The sequence below is a fragment of the Aedes aegypti genome, chromosome 3, assembly GCF_002204515.2.
Source record: "Aedes aegypti strain LVP_AGWG chromosome 3, AaegL5.0 Primary Assembly, whole genome shotgun sequence".
Lineage (NCBI taxonomy): Eukaryota > Metazoa > Arthropoda > Insecta > Diptera > Culicidae > Aedes > Aedes aegypti.
The window spans coordinates 358,531,610-358,546,511 of NC_035109.1; positions in this window are offsets into that span (position 1 = coordinate 358,531,610).

Genomic DNA, 14,902 nt, shown 5'->3' on the forward strand with positions numbered 1-14,902 from the left:
TTTTATTTCTTGACTGATTCGCCTCCATCCGCGCTCTATTTTATCCATTTGTGACGTACATGGATAACTTAGATATACGAAAGAATCATCGAAATCTATCTTTGGAGTTACAAATCATCATAGTTGATGAATGTCGGAATAGTCTCAAGTAGGATATATTATTTTAATTTGTAACGAGCCAAAATATCAGCTTATTTTGGGAAAATCATGCTCTATTTGTTGTCAAATTCATTTTGTTTCTGTTGCTATTCGCTGGTCTTGCAATCTGCTGCAGCATGGCCTTATAGATTCGTTCAATAAAATAAGGTAAGTACACAGATAAAAATACTTCAATTTAAATGTAGCGTAAACAGGAGATTTTAGTAAAAGTAAACTAAAATCATCTATTGTTACAGCATCACGTTTAATTTTCATTTAAAAATGCTTGAATGTTAAAGTGCATTCGATTGAAAAATAAGCGATTTGTCGTTGACATATCAACTTATTTTGATGCTCCATATATGTGCATGAAAATAAGCTGAAATTTACAACATATTTTTAGCTGTGTAGTATTATATCTCCTCAAGATTGACCTGTTCTTGTATACTTTTGCTGCAGTTTATGCATTACTTTTTATTGGTTAGTCAAAGTGTACACACTTCCAAAAAAAAGGATTACGGTGAAATTTCCCGTAACCTTAACAGCTGAAGATTCGGTAATCACCTGTAAAACCATTGAACAAAATCGAAAAGAAACACTCGAAAACGGTCCTGACTGGGAAACGAGCTCGCGACCAATCGATCAGGAAGCAGTCTTGCTAGCACCAAGCCAGCTCTCACTGTTCGTTAGTGGGGTGCAAACACAGAAACAAAAAGGAAATCATCCCTGCCAGAGCGCGGCTGTCACATGATTTCATAGCAGTTCGGTGAAAAGAATGCTGGCACCGAATTGTTCGTTAGTATTTAACAAGGTTACAGAGAAATTGTTTGTGTCACGGATTTTCTCCGGTAAAATAGTAGATTTTACGGATTTTGTCGGTAATATAGTAGATTTCACAGGAAAATCGGTATGTTTGTTGTTTGCAGTTCAAATTCGGTGATTTACTGTCTTGAATCAAAGTGCCCAGATGCAAACATTATTTTTTCGACAGTTTTTATGTATGGAGAATGTAGAAGACATCTTAATTATAGTTTCTTGGCGAAAACAATCGGAATTAAGTTCAAGAACATCGTGAAAAAGGCCAGTGTCCGGCTTTCGAAGCATCCGGCAGTTCAATGCAACACGGTACTTCACAGGATACTGCGGTAAACTCTATGTGTGTTATTTATTTAGTTGCCAGTATTTTCTCTCCAGTCACGTAACTTTTGAAATTGTAGCAACCTATTTTTTTTTTTGTAAACGGTTCATGTTTTGACGTTTCATCGAAAAATTCAACACTAGCCTAACTTAAGGAGAAGATAAATCGAAGCAAAAACTCAAATTTTCAAGAGTACAAATCTGGAGAACCGAACATCCGTTTATACTGTAACATAAAACGATTTGCTTGTGATGACCAATCGATTAAGTTTTCAGCCTCAATGATTGTTCGGTGCTTCAGATAAGTGCTCTTGAAAATTTGAGGTTTGACTTTCCTTCATCTTCATCTTGAACAGGGTCCACTGCTTATGATACAAAATTAACTACATTTTATTTACAATGGCTTTTGATGCTAAAGTCTATTTTATAACTAGATTCAAACGGGGGAGGGACGTTTCGCATAAATACATTTCACATTAAGACGATTCGCATAATTTTATGGGTGGACGTTTCGCATAATGGACATTTGGCATAAACAGATTTATATGCCTTCTTTAAAATGCTACCTGTTCTTATATGAAACTGGTTTATGCGAAACGTCCATTATGCCAAACGTGCATATGCGAAACGTCTTTATGCGAAACGTCTTTATGCGAAATGGGTCACCCCCGATTTAAACATGTTTAGAATGGCTATAGATTAGGGTGCGGCTCATTTTTCAAAAGTTCGCAAAACCAAACATTTTTGAAATTTTCTGGATTCAAATCACATGAAAAAAGAATATATGTCTTTTGGGTAGATTTTGATGTAAGTCAACTAAGTCAAAACATTTATCTAATTTAAATTATTGCACACGCAGTTTAAAACAGCTTAATTAGCTTAATGGAGCACTTCACGCAAATTTTCATCTTTTCCGTAATCCACCGAACTCCATTCGAATGAAGCTTACTGATGAGGCCTTGGCTGATCGATCGTAGATTTGTCCTTACTGATTTGTGGCCGTCCAGTCCGAAGGGGTTACAGCATACAGAATTGTATTCGTAATATTGAACTTTGTCCATTTCAACAGCTTCGGAAAAACTTTTTTCACTTTCCAAAAATTAATAACGAGGAATATACAGCTGATAGACAACACTTGCACTTTTTCACTGCTCTTTGTTAGTTTTTGGTAAACTTATGATTCTCAAGCCATTTCAACGCTTTAAACTTGAATTGGTAAATACCTATTTGTCATATTGTCTACCCATTTATTTAACTGTCAATTTTGTAGTTATTTAACAGGAAAAAATTGCCTACATTATGATTGAAGAAAACTTTGTTTCTATGTAGTTTCGTTCTTAAGAAATTTTGTTTATGAACTTATAAATTTGTAAATATATGGTTCAAACAGCTCATCCTAGCAATATTTGATCATGTTTTAGGAACGAAAAATGAGCGTATTGAAAAATATTGTAGGATTGGATCTTATTGATCGCTCTTTTCAAATATACTTTGTTTGAAAGCTGGCATAGCTAATCGGATTTCATTATTTGTTTTCATAAACAGTGAAAAATGTCCTGAAAAACTGATTCCATTTCAAAAATTTCATATTTTTGAGATAATTTGAATCCGGTTCGATAAGTCATGATGAGTCTTGAGTCATGATTTTTAAACGAAAAGGCATGTATGGCAAATTTTTGCATTTTTTTACAAAATTGAGCATAGATCAGGAACTAAAAAAAAGTACATCCTAAAAGTTAACAGAATTGAAGTTTATAAAGTTTCTTTCTTAAAAGTATTTTATTAAAAAATTTCCGCGAGTTCGGGCATAGATTTTCCAGCTTTTCTTTATGAATTTCCCCAACGGTGGAAAATTTTGTCGAAAACTTTTTCCAGTTGATATTTTTTTTGGATTTCTGAGAAAATTTGCTTAAATTTTCATATAAAAACTTTGTTTCTACAAAGTTTCGTTCTTGAGTTATGATTTTTCAAAGAAAAGTCTTATACGGCACATCTGGACATTTTTCACAAAATTGGCCGTAACTCAAAAACTAAAAAAAAGTGCATTCCAAAAATTTCAGTGATTAAAGCTTATAAAATTACCTTCTCGAAAATATTTTTTTGAAAATTTTCCACGAGTTCGGGCATTTTCCGGCTTTTCTTTACAAATTTTCCCAACGGTGGAAAATTTTGTGGAAATTTTTTTCCAGTTCATATTTTTTTTTTTGGATTTTTGAGAAAATTTGCTTAAATTTTCATATAAAAACTTTTTTTCTACGATGCTTCGTTCTTGAGTTATGATTTTTCAAAGTAAAATAGTACATCCTAAAAGTTAACAGAATTGAAGTTTATAAAGTTTCTTTCTTAAAAGTATTTTATTAAAAAATTTCCGCGAGTTCGGGCATAGATTTTCCAGCTTTTCTTTATGAATTTCCCCAACGGTGGAAAATTTTGTCGAAAACTTTTTCCAGTTGATATTTTTTTTGGATTTCTGAGAAAATTTGCTTAAATTTTCATATAAAAACTTTGTTTCTACAAAGTTTCGTTCTTGAGTTATGATTTTTCAAAGAAAAGTCTTATACGGCACATCTGGACATTTTTCACAAAATTGGCCGTAACTCAAAAACTAAAAAAAAGTGCATTCCAAAAATTTCAGTGATTAAAGCTTATAAAATTACCTTCTCGAAAATATTTTTTTGAAAATTTTCCACGAGTTCGGGCATTTTCCGGCTTTTCTTTACAAATTTTCCCAACGGTGGAAAATTTTGTGGAAATTTTTTTCCAGTTTATATTTTTTTTTTGGATTTTTGAGAAAATTTGCTTAAATTTTCATATAAAAACTTTTTTTCTACGATGCTTCGTTCTTGAGTTATGATTTTTCAAAGTAAGTAGTGTCAAGGGAAAACCAAAAATTTCCACCTGAGTTTTCCGGAAAAATAGGCGACCCTGAATTTTTCTCAATTTTTTTTATTCATATATCCATGAGCCCTGCCTGTGGAAAAAGTTTCATGAAAATCTGAGACCCTTCAGCCCAAACCCGTACGGTAATAAAAAAAATCCCCTAGTGTTCCAAGATATACAAATTCTTCCACCACTTCAAACTTTTCACCACCTAGCACTATTTCGCTACCACTAACACGTCCAGACCCACGTTGACCACCGGCTATCATGTACTTCGTTTTTGTGGTGCTGATCATGAGCCCGATCCTCGCTGTCTCCCTATTGAAAGGCACGAACACCTCTTCCACTGCCCGACGGTCAATCCCGATGATGTCGATATCGTCCGCAAAGCCAAGGAGCATATGAGAACGTGTGATAATGGTACCGCTTCTCAGCACACCGGCTTTCCTGATAGCACCTTCGAGCGCTATGTTAAACAGCAAGTTAGAAAGAGCGTCACCCTGTTTCAATCCTTCTAAGGTTACGAACGATGACGAAATCTCGTCCACCAACCGCACACTTTATTTCCATCCATCAAGCGTTGCACGAATCAGTCTAATCAGCTTCGCCGGAAAGCCATGTTCGGACATAATTTGCCACAATTCGTTTCTCTTCACTGAATCGTACGCTGCTTTGAAATCTACAAACAGATGATGAGTCTGCAAGTTATGCCCGGAATTTATCTAGGACTTGACGCAGGGTAAACATTTGATCCGTCGTTGATCGGCCCTCTCGTGAACCAGCTTGGTATTCGCCGACAAAGGACTCCTCATATGGTCTCAATCTGTTGAACAGAATTCCAGACATGATTTTGTACGCCGAATTAAGGAGTGTTATCCCTCGGTAATTGGCGCACTCCAGTCGATGCCCTTTCTTGTACAAAGGGGAAATGAGACCTTCCAACCAACTAGTAGGCATTTGTTCTTCCTCCCATATCGTCGAAATGATACGGTGAAGGAGTTCGTGCAGCTGCTCACTTCCGTGTTTGAGAAGATCGGCCGGCAGTTCGTCCTTCCCAGCAGCCTTGTTGTGCTTCAGCCCATTGATAGCTTTTTTTATCTCATCTAGCGTTGGAGGTTCCACAGCTTGTCCATCGTCATCGATTTGAATTCTGCTACCAGATCCACTTCCTTTGTCTCCGTTCAACAATGACTCGAAATACTCTTTCCACCTGGCGACCACCATTGTTTTATCTGTCAGCAAGTTTCTTTCGTGGTCGTTGCACAGGCGGGAGACGGCGCTGTTTTTCTCCGCACAACATTTACGGACTCGTAGAACCATCGCATGTTGTTCTGCTCCATAGCTTCTTGCGCCTGAGCAATTACTGCCTCTTCATGCTCCTTTTCTTTCTGCGATGGATCCGTTTTTCGGCTGCCCTTGCTTCCTTGTACCGCTCTCTGCTCTGACGGGTACCAGACACCAGCATCCGGCTTCTAGCCAAGTTCTTCTCGTTCGTCATTCTCTGGCACTCCTCGTCGAACCAACCGTTCCTTGGTCTTCTTTGAGCAGTGCCTATCACTTCTCGAGCTACTGTGCTCACTGCCCCGTGGACTGACTCCCACAGATCGCTGAGGTTGGCGCTTTCGTCGATTTTGCTAATCCGCTCGTCGAGCTTTTGATGGTAGTCCGCTGCTACACCATCTGCTGACAGGCGTTGGATATTGAAACGCAACGATTGTAGATTTATAGAACTAAATACCGTGTTTCAATACAATAGGTCGCAGTGGTTTATTTTCCTAAAGAAAACAATAAACTTATCAAAAACAAATTCTTCGGCCAGGTAGGGTCGGTGTTCCCTTAGTGGACAGTCCCCTATAGTCGCACTAGTGGCTTTCCCCTATAGTCGCACTAGCGGCTTTTCACGGCCGTTTTGCTATACATCTTTTCAAAATATTTTTTGACATAAAGGTTAGGAGCTATTTATCTAAGTACCATTGATACATAGCTTGTTTTTGTTCAATAAATGATCGAAATAATAAGTTTTGCATAAAATGTGAGCTCCCTTGCGCCTATAGTAAACCTATGGTTCCTATAGTAGCACTACTGAGACAAATTATTTTTTATTATACGAAATAGTTAATGAATTACGAACTTTTTTTACATCAAACGAAAGCTTTTGATCCACACTTTGAAGGAAAAATATAAAAGCTTTGCAAAAATACGGTTTGGATTAGTATTTTGCCAACGCCGTGATGCTAGTGCTACTATAGGAACAGAAATTAGAAATAGTGCTACTATAGGCACATGTATTCCTATAGTGGCACAAGCGATAATAAATACAAACATATGAGTTTTCGTAGTTTTCATATTTTTCCCACAAAACCAAGATAAAAAGCTTTCAGATGATGTAAAAATAATGACGCTAGTGTTATTTTTCGATTTTATACGAATATTTGTTCTTAGCTATGCGGCTATTGGTACATCGACCCTAGGAGTTGAATTATCTAGAAAGATTTTTAGTAGGACTCCAAGAATTATCCAATGCTATGAAGCAAATTTTATATCGATTTCAATACTAAAACAATCCTTGGAAAATTCAAACAAAATATTAAACTTTGAAGGAAATAAGTTGATTTCAATTATTTTCCGTCGCTCAAAGGCAGGGAGTGGCAGCCAAGGATATTTGTTGATTCATTACGAGAACTTTTTATAAATTTTGATTTCTAGAACATCCATTTTTAGGAGTCCGCAGGATGTTTGTAGAACTTCAAAGGGAGTAGCAGCTTTAAAAAAAGGTTGGGCACCACTTCTAGTCTCTCCGCTGCGGTTGAAACTACGTAATGAAAACGAAAACCGTATCATATGGTTGCTGTTTCTGTTCTATTTTCGACTCCGAATACGATTCCACCGAGAGAGAGACCGCCACGCCGGTTCTTTGATGTCGGTGCTGCAAACAAACGAGACTCTCGGGAAGAAGATAGAAATGCATGCCGGCTCAGCTGATGGACGGAAACTTTCCACACCAACTCCAGGCAGTTCCAGGTTTGCAAGATGTGCAGCCGAGGAAATGTTCCATTCCCACATTTCCATTTCCTCGCCATTCATTCAATGTTCGCTATCACGCTTCGCTCTGAAAGTGCGTTGTTCGGATTTGGTTGGTCGAACACCGCATAAGCGAAATCTGTTTCGGTTCTGTCTCTCTGTGCGTGCAGATTAAATTCTTTACGAGCTAGAGGCTGCCGGGCCAAGCCAGCGGCAATGTTCGTACCTATCTCTTCTGAAAACTACCGAAGCCCCGAAAACACACCGGCTGTGGGATCGAGCCTGGGAGACACATGGGTGTGGCGTTACGTTAGTAGTAGGTACCTGTTTCGTCTTGCAATGAATTTCAATGAGTTTTTGAAACGGTAATTACCTGCAATGACCTAGCAACTGACTTTGGGAAAAAAATGGAATTCCGGAATTTCTCCTTATCGCCGTTCGATCTCTGGATGGAACGAATCGGGCGAACTTCCGAAGGTCGCCCCAAGGAGAAAGATGAGAGCCGAAAGGTTTCGGATGGGAACATGATGGTGAGGACTGTTGCTAGGTGGAAATCTTCTTAAGATTGCATATTTGGCAGTTGGATTGTCACATTGGAGTGCAACGACTAGAGATGTATATTTCTTTTGCGTAGAAACGAAGATAAGTGCAAGGCTCAGTACAGCAAATTAGTCATCAGTGTCACCTGCTTAACGTTTTGTTGTTGATTGTAAATTCGGGGAAATAGCATTCGGGGTGATGGAATTCGGGGTAATGGTACATTCGGGATAATGAAATTCGGGGTGATGGCATTCGGGGAAATGGCATTCGGGGTAATGGGGCAGAATCTAGCACAATATATATAATTAAATAAGTATGGTCAAAACCTATGATCCATACGGCCGTGGCAGTTGAGGCCCAGCAAATATATGAAGAGGATCGTGAGTTCGAATCTTGCCGGTCTGTTAGTCCATTGCTTCCCAGGAAATAGAATATCTTTGCACTCATGCAAATATACACGTGTAAAAATGGTTAATTATCCATGAAAGCTCTCAATCAATATCTGTTTAAGTGGTCAGAGAACACTAAGCTGAGAAATATGCTCTGGCTCTATTCCAGTGTGGAGACGTTAGAAGGAAGAAGAAAATGACATAATAAGTTTGAAGTAACAAAGATGAATTATTTGTGTAGTGGAATATGAAAAAAATGGGGAAAACTACTTTTAACTAAGAATAACTTTAATTTTCTATAAATCTGATGTTCTTCAAACTTTCAATAAATTCAATGTTGAGAAGAATGATGTTACAAGCTTTTGAATCGGTGAAAATATAAAATAGTTTTGAGGTCTACATATTAAAAATATACCTTCAAGTTGCTTGCGCCACCTCCCAAACTTAATATTTTTATTGCAATTTTAATGTTATGCAATTTTAATTGAGAAGAGCATATGATTTTTCGGTTTTCTTCCTCTGATGACCATTCTTAGTCTCTTTGCAACATCCGTAGCTACGAAACAAAACCATTCTGATAAACGTTTTCTGAAAAAATTGAAATAATGGCCTACATTCTTCAATACTCCAGAATGTTACGTTTCCAGTGAAAACTTACCAAAAATTCACAGAACAAAAATCCAAAGAACAAGAAAAGTTGATACTTTGTTGCCATTAATATTATTAAAACGCTTTGATGCAATCATGAAATATAGTATTAAAACTCAAAGCAATAACCGTCTTATTTTCTAAACTATTTAATCAGCATACTGATTTTAAGAGCACTTCCACGGTTATTCACTAAGCATTTTCTTAGCCAATCGACCTTTTTTATATTTTTATATCGCGTGGCAAGCATGAAAACGCTGTATGTTTTGAAAGATAGAGAAAATTTCCAACCCAAAAACAACCTCGATTTCGAAACTATGACCCTCAGTGTGATCTTGTCGAATATCTGTGTGATTACCATTTTGCATAATTGGCTCTAAAACAAGTGATTATATGTTTAAGCTAATGTTTAAGGTAATTTATAAAATATCAAAGTAAAGGAAACATTTTTTTCCTTTTCTGTAGACCATTTTAATTACTACTTCGATCATTTCGGAGTATTGTGATAATTGAATATTGATATTGAATATTATGATGATTATGATGGATACTCCATTTTGTGCTCATCAAATATTCTTTTACAATTGAGATATGGAAAACATTAGTTGATGTAGCATTTTGCATCAAGTAGGCCAAATTGTTTTGTAATATCTATTACCCTGTTAGGATTACTCTACCAAATTTCCAAAGACTCTAATAACCATTTTTCATGTGTTGACATATTTCGATCAAGCAATGCTTCGCATTTACATAGCAAATGCTCAGCAGTATCGTTTCCAATTTGACAGAAACGGTATTTAGAGGATCGGATAACTACATGATATAAAAAAATTAAAATTATCAATTAAATTCCTCATTATTCTACACAGAATCTACTGAATTTCATGTTCCTACTGCAATAAACATGAAATCACACGAACCTAATTTCTTCAATATTGCATCACCTCAAAAAGACTTCAAAAACTCAACTAGAAACTAGCTAATATGTCGCAATCGTGATGTAGGTGCTGATGACGATGACGTCACAATCAAACACTTCGAAGATGAAAGGCATTCGCCTTGTCGGCGACTCATCATGTTTCATAAGGGTTTCGAAATATTGGTCAATTTTTAGGTGAGTCTTTAATTTTCAAGGTGATGCAATAATGTAGCAATTCTATGCAAGTGAGTCAAGAGTTGTGATGGGTGGATTTTTCAAAAACAGTCTTCAACTTTTTCAATTAAATTTCAAATTCAAATTTTACAAATTTTCTGTCCGCAATTCGACAATTCAATTGCAAGATTCAGATCAAGCATTCTTCAGAATAGATTTATTCAAAAAGTCTGTGAACTTTTCTGGAAACTTACATGAAATATTAGAACATGTGTCATATATGTTTCAACGAAAAAAGACAAATTATAAGTGGTTTTCGTTCTCATCCCGTTAAAAACTTATTAAATAAAGCTCTAGAATATTTCATAATGACAAAAACCAATCGACGATGGAATATTTTTCCATTTATTTAGCGTACATACCATCTGTAATTTATTAGATTCTACTAAAATATAAGTGTGTTCTAATATTCAGTCTGTACGTAACGACTGAGTCATGATTACTCAATTTCATAGAGCTTGTATTTTCGACATTAAGTCAGTACAGGGTGTCCGCAAATTATCCGAACAGCAAAATATTAGAAAGATGACCTCGCATTGAAAACAATGAAAAATCAATGTCCATGTACCTTTTATAATATATCTACATGTTAACACAAAATACAACTTTAAAAAAATTCGAAATAATTGCTTGTTACTGAGATAGGCAAATTTAAAATTTTCGGAAACGGTTTTTCCTGAGGGCCGCTAGTCATACTGGAGATGTGTTATCCCTAAAACCTGAAAGAGATGAATCCATATGTCCTATTATTGTTTGAATTAATCTACAGGTAAGTGGCTTCAAGTTAGACTGGAAATAGAAAATTGTACGGTGCAAATCCAGTGAGTTGTATGGACATTTCTCTTCCGTCATAAAGCTCGGAAAACAGCTCCCTTTAAGACACCTCAATACATTTGGGTTGGTTGTGCAATTATTTGAAATCAGAAATGTGTCAAACTTACTTCTTAAGAATATCATGAGCCAATGTTTAAAACCATGCAAGAATATTGAATTTATTATGCTTGATTGTATAGAGCCATGTCTTCAAAGTTTGTACGGATAATTTTCGGACACCCTGTAAGCTTTGTCAATGCCTAATGGATTTATTTACACTGATAAAAATCCACACGCTCGATCTGTGTGTTTAAAATTATGGATCGATTCATGAACGTCCATATCGATTTGGTATGATTTTCTTGCAAACTTCGTGTGTGTTACACATTAAATTCCTGTGTTTTGCTTCATGGATTGATTCATCAACCGACAACAGGGATTCCATATTTTTTCCACATAAGTTCCCGAAGCTTTCTCTTCAGATTCGTATGTGTCAACCTATGGAGGCATAGATCATCACTCCAACACGGATTCAGTGTGTTTTGCTTATGGTTATCTTGTGTCATAATCATCATGTTCAAGTTGGTCGATTCATTGATTTGCGCAATGAGATTGTTATGATGAAATCCATGAGCTATGCTATCGATTTCCATGTTCAAAGCTTCTAAATTGTTTGTGATCAACCCATGGGATGCATAGTGAACTGAATTGCGGTTGAACCTCGTGTCGAACGACAGTCATCATCATGCTTCCAAAGAGAAGAAGCAAATTTTGAAGCTGAAAGTGTTAGATGAAAATTTGTGAATTCGATTTTTCTTTTATTAGTGAAGTTGACCGATATACGAGAGTTCTACATTTCTATAAGAAAACATTGATTATAATGTATAGTTTAGTAGAAAAATCGGATTCCACTTACAGATTTTCCTGGCTTTCAGTTTCGAAAAAAATGGAATATGCTTATCCATGGCTTCCCAAATTATGGATTTGCGGCGCCCCTCAGTGTAGATCGTAAGATACTTTTTAATTATTCAAACTTTGACCCATTTAAATGGATGCCGCGATCTCAATTAGAAAACTTAAGCATGAAATGCGTTAATCAGATCGTGCCGATATGTTTAACAAAATACTGAGAACCTCAATCTTCAAAGTAGAATTCACAAATTCAGCCTTATAGAAAAAATAAAAATTGTGATAAGTTGGTCTTTCTCAATTCTTCGATTGTTTTTCAAACCAGCCATATCCAACTCAATTTTGAGGTGGATTTTGTAGACACTAGATATATTTTTAAAGATTTGTTGATACTTCATTCAAACCATCACACTTGTGTTTGATGTTCCTTATCTTCCTGAAGTGAAAAAACCTACAAGTCGGTACCACGATATATCTCCCGAACGAGATACCGAGAAGCCAGATCTGTACCTTTTTACCCTTAAGAATATGTGTGTCCACTAACTGGCTCTGTTTTCAATATTATTTTGTAATTAAGTAGTCAAATACTTGCATAAAAGTACAAAAATGAATTTTTACTCCGTAGGGCATATCACGTGATTGACACGCATATGTGTGGGCTGGATTGCAAAAAACACACTTCGTGTAGGATAATTTACGGCTTTGGCACCATTTGACTTTTATCGACAACCATTTTTTTTCATTTTCATTCCTAGATAACGTTCCTAGCTAAAAAAAAGTTTAATGCCATTTTCAGTTAACAATGGAAAATTCAACAAACGACCTCTTTTGTATTGTATCATACTTCATTTTTCCCCGATGTAAAAAAATGCCAAATACGCAACATGAGAAGCTTAAAACTCGAGTTAGTCACTTATTATAAACAAGTCTTCAAATGAATCAAATGTCGTTGGAGTAACAATTCCATATAAGATTCTTCTTGATCGGATATAAAAAAAACTTGTTATAAATAGATTTTATCATAAATCGCAAAGATCGGCTCATTAATTATCAGAAAATTCAGGCTGTACTTTCGATCTTTATACATATTTTAATAAAATCAATCAACTGAAAAAAATATCTGAGCAGCAGCATTCGGCTTCCATCAGTGCAACCACGCTGATGTTGTCTTCACCAAGCGAGGTTTCTCCACCTGTGCGGCACAGAATGCAACAACGTGACAACTGAAGGGTTAACGAGGTTTTAATACCCTCAACCACATTAGCAGTGAACTGATGAAACTCTTTGAAGATTGCACCGCATTTTACACATTTCACTCAATTTTTACCCATTTCACAATTCACATCCATCCGGATCACTGTTGCCAAGCGTCAAACATGTTGCAATCATCGAAAATTTCTAGTTACCATGCTAATACTCTGCGGTCAGCATGTATCAACCCGGCAAAATCACGTGCGGACATGTCTCGTGCGATAACGGTTGGCGAATTTCTGTACGAGCACTCTTCACTCTTTGTAGCCTACTAATCTGCCGTTCTTCTGTGATGGTTTTCTTTTTTCTATCTTTCTTTCCTTCACTTCTCCTTTTTCGCTAGCGAGATCACGAGCACGAAAAGAGAAGCAAATCGCGATGTTTCGAGAACGTTCGCAACTCAGTTGGTTCGAACATGAAATTTATTGTTTCTAAGCAAAATTTTGATGTTCCCTTCAAAATTGTAAGAATCTTGTAAATGGGACCATAATTCAGATAATTGAAAAAAAAACAAAATTTTCAAATTATGTTCAACAGTATGCAACAGTTCAACAGAGAGCTGTATTCAAGGTTGTACACGGATTGTCCCAAAATTGTTGTGTGAGATTTAAACAATGATGTTGAACATTTTCAGAAAATAGTAGTAAAATATTTAGATTCCAGAAATAATTTGAAGTATAATATTAACTAAAGGACGGTCGAGCATTCAGTCATTGCCAATACCGCCTCGCTCGAGCTGTGTACGAAAAGCGAACTACTTTCAGGGAGCTTGTACTTAGTACACGCAAGCGACCGTTCTTAGTTTAACTTTAATTGTACGCACAACATTTTTTTTTAATTAATTAAAATAAAACTGTGCTATTGTATCCGTTAATTGACAAAAATGTTCTGAGCAAAAATTGTCGTTTTCCACTTTGATTGAAATTCGCATACATGGGTCCATTTCCACTAAAAACGTTTTGAGTTGATTTTTTTTTTTTTCAAAATATTGTCTTGCATTTATCAAACGTTGTTTGATCATCAGTGATTCGGGATCTAATACTTTGCAATCACAAAACATAATTTCATCAGAATTTAATACGATGAACGAATGAGTAACTACTGTTCATTATCAATTCGTCAAATAATTCCAAGACATTGGACACCTATCGATTTCTTAACCTAGCAATTCTGATTTCAATTGGTGTGAAATTTCATCATTTCTCCAGAATTTTCAGGTGCTAACCAGTCGTTTTCAAATATGCCTTATTGATGGCAACAAAATCAAATTTATTGGTTTTTACATAAAGTAAGCTCTATCCAGCTGAATAAACTGAAAATTTCTGATTTTTTGTTTTACCTTGACTGTTTTCTGCAAAGATATTCACAAAGGTCTACTGGAAAATGTCACACTCAATAGCACTAGATGTGAAGTTCACATTTCAACACAAATTCACAGTTCCCACAGATTTCACAATTTTTAATCACTTGCTCAAAAAGTTCTTTCGTTTCTAAAATGTTTAACCATTTTGAAAAACCGTGAGAATAGTCAAACCCGAAACCGATTCGGGGATGGTACACGACGAACGGGGCGAAGTGGGTGGCACAGATCGTTTTCCGGCAAACGGGGGGAGGCCTCCCCAAACCGTGACGACGATCACAAAAAAAGCCCTTTTCCCTGGCAAATAAAAGCAAGAACACGGGAAGAAAAATAATATTGATATTTTCTCCACACTCTCCTCCGCGGACGACCGCCCTCCCCCCCAGGAACCCGAACCCGAGCCGCACGATCGACCCCTCCCGCACGATACGCACACACTCGCTTCCTCCGTACCGAACCGACCGCACCGCGAGCACCCCCGAATGCTTGCAAGAAAAAGGCGAAGAAAGCGAAAAAAACAACCGAAGAAGAAAAGCAGATGAAAAAAATAAAGCGAAACGGGAAAAAGGGAACCGACGCGCTGCACAACCAGTTTTTCACACAAAGAAGCACGAATCGACACTGAAGCACGAGCGAGAAGAAGATGTGATTACTACCCATCGC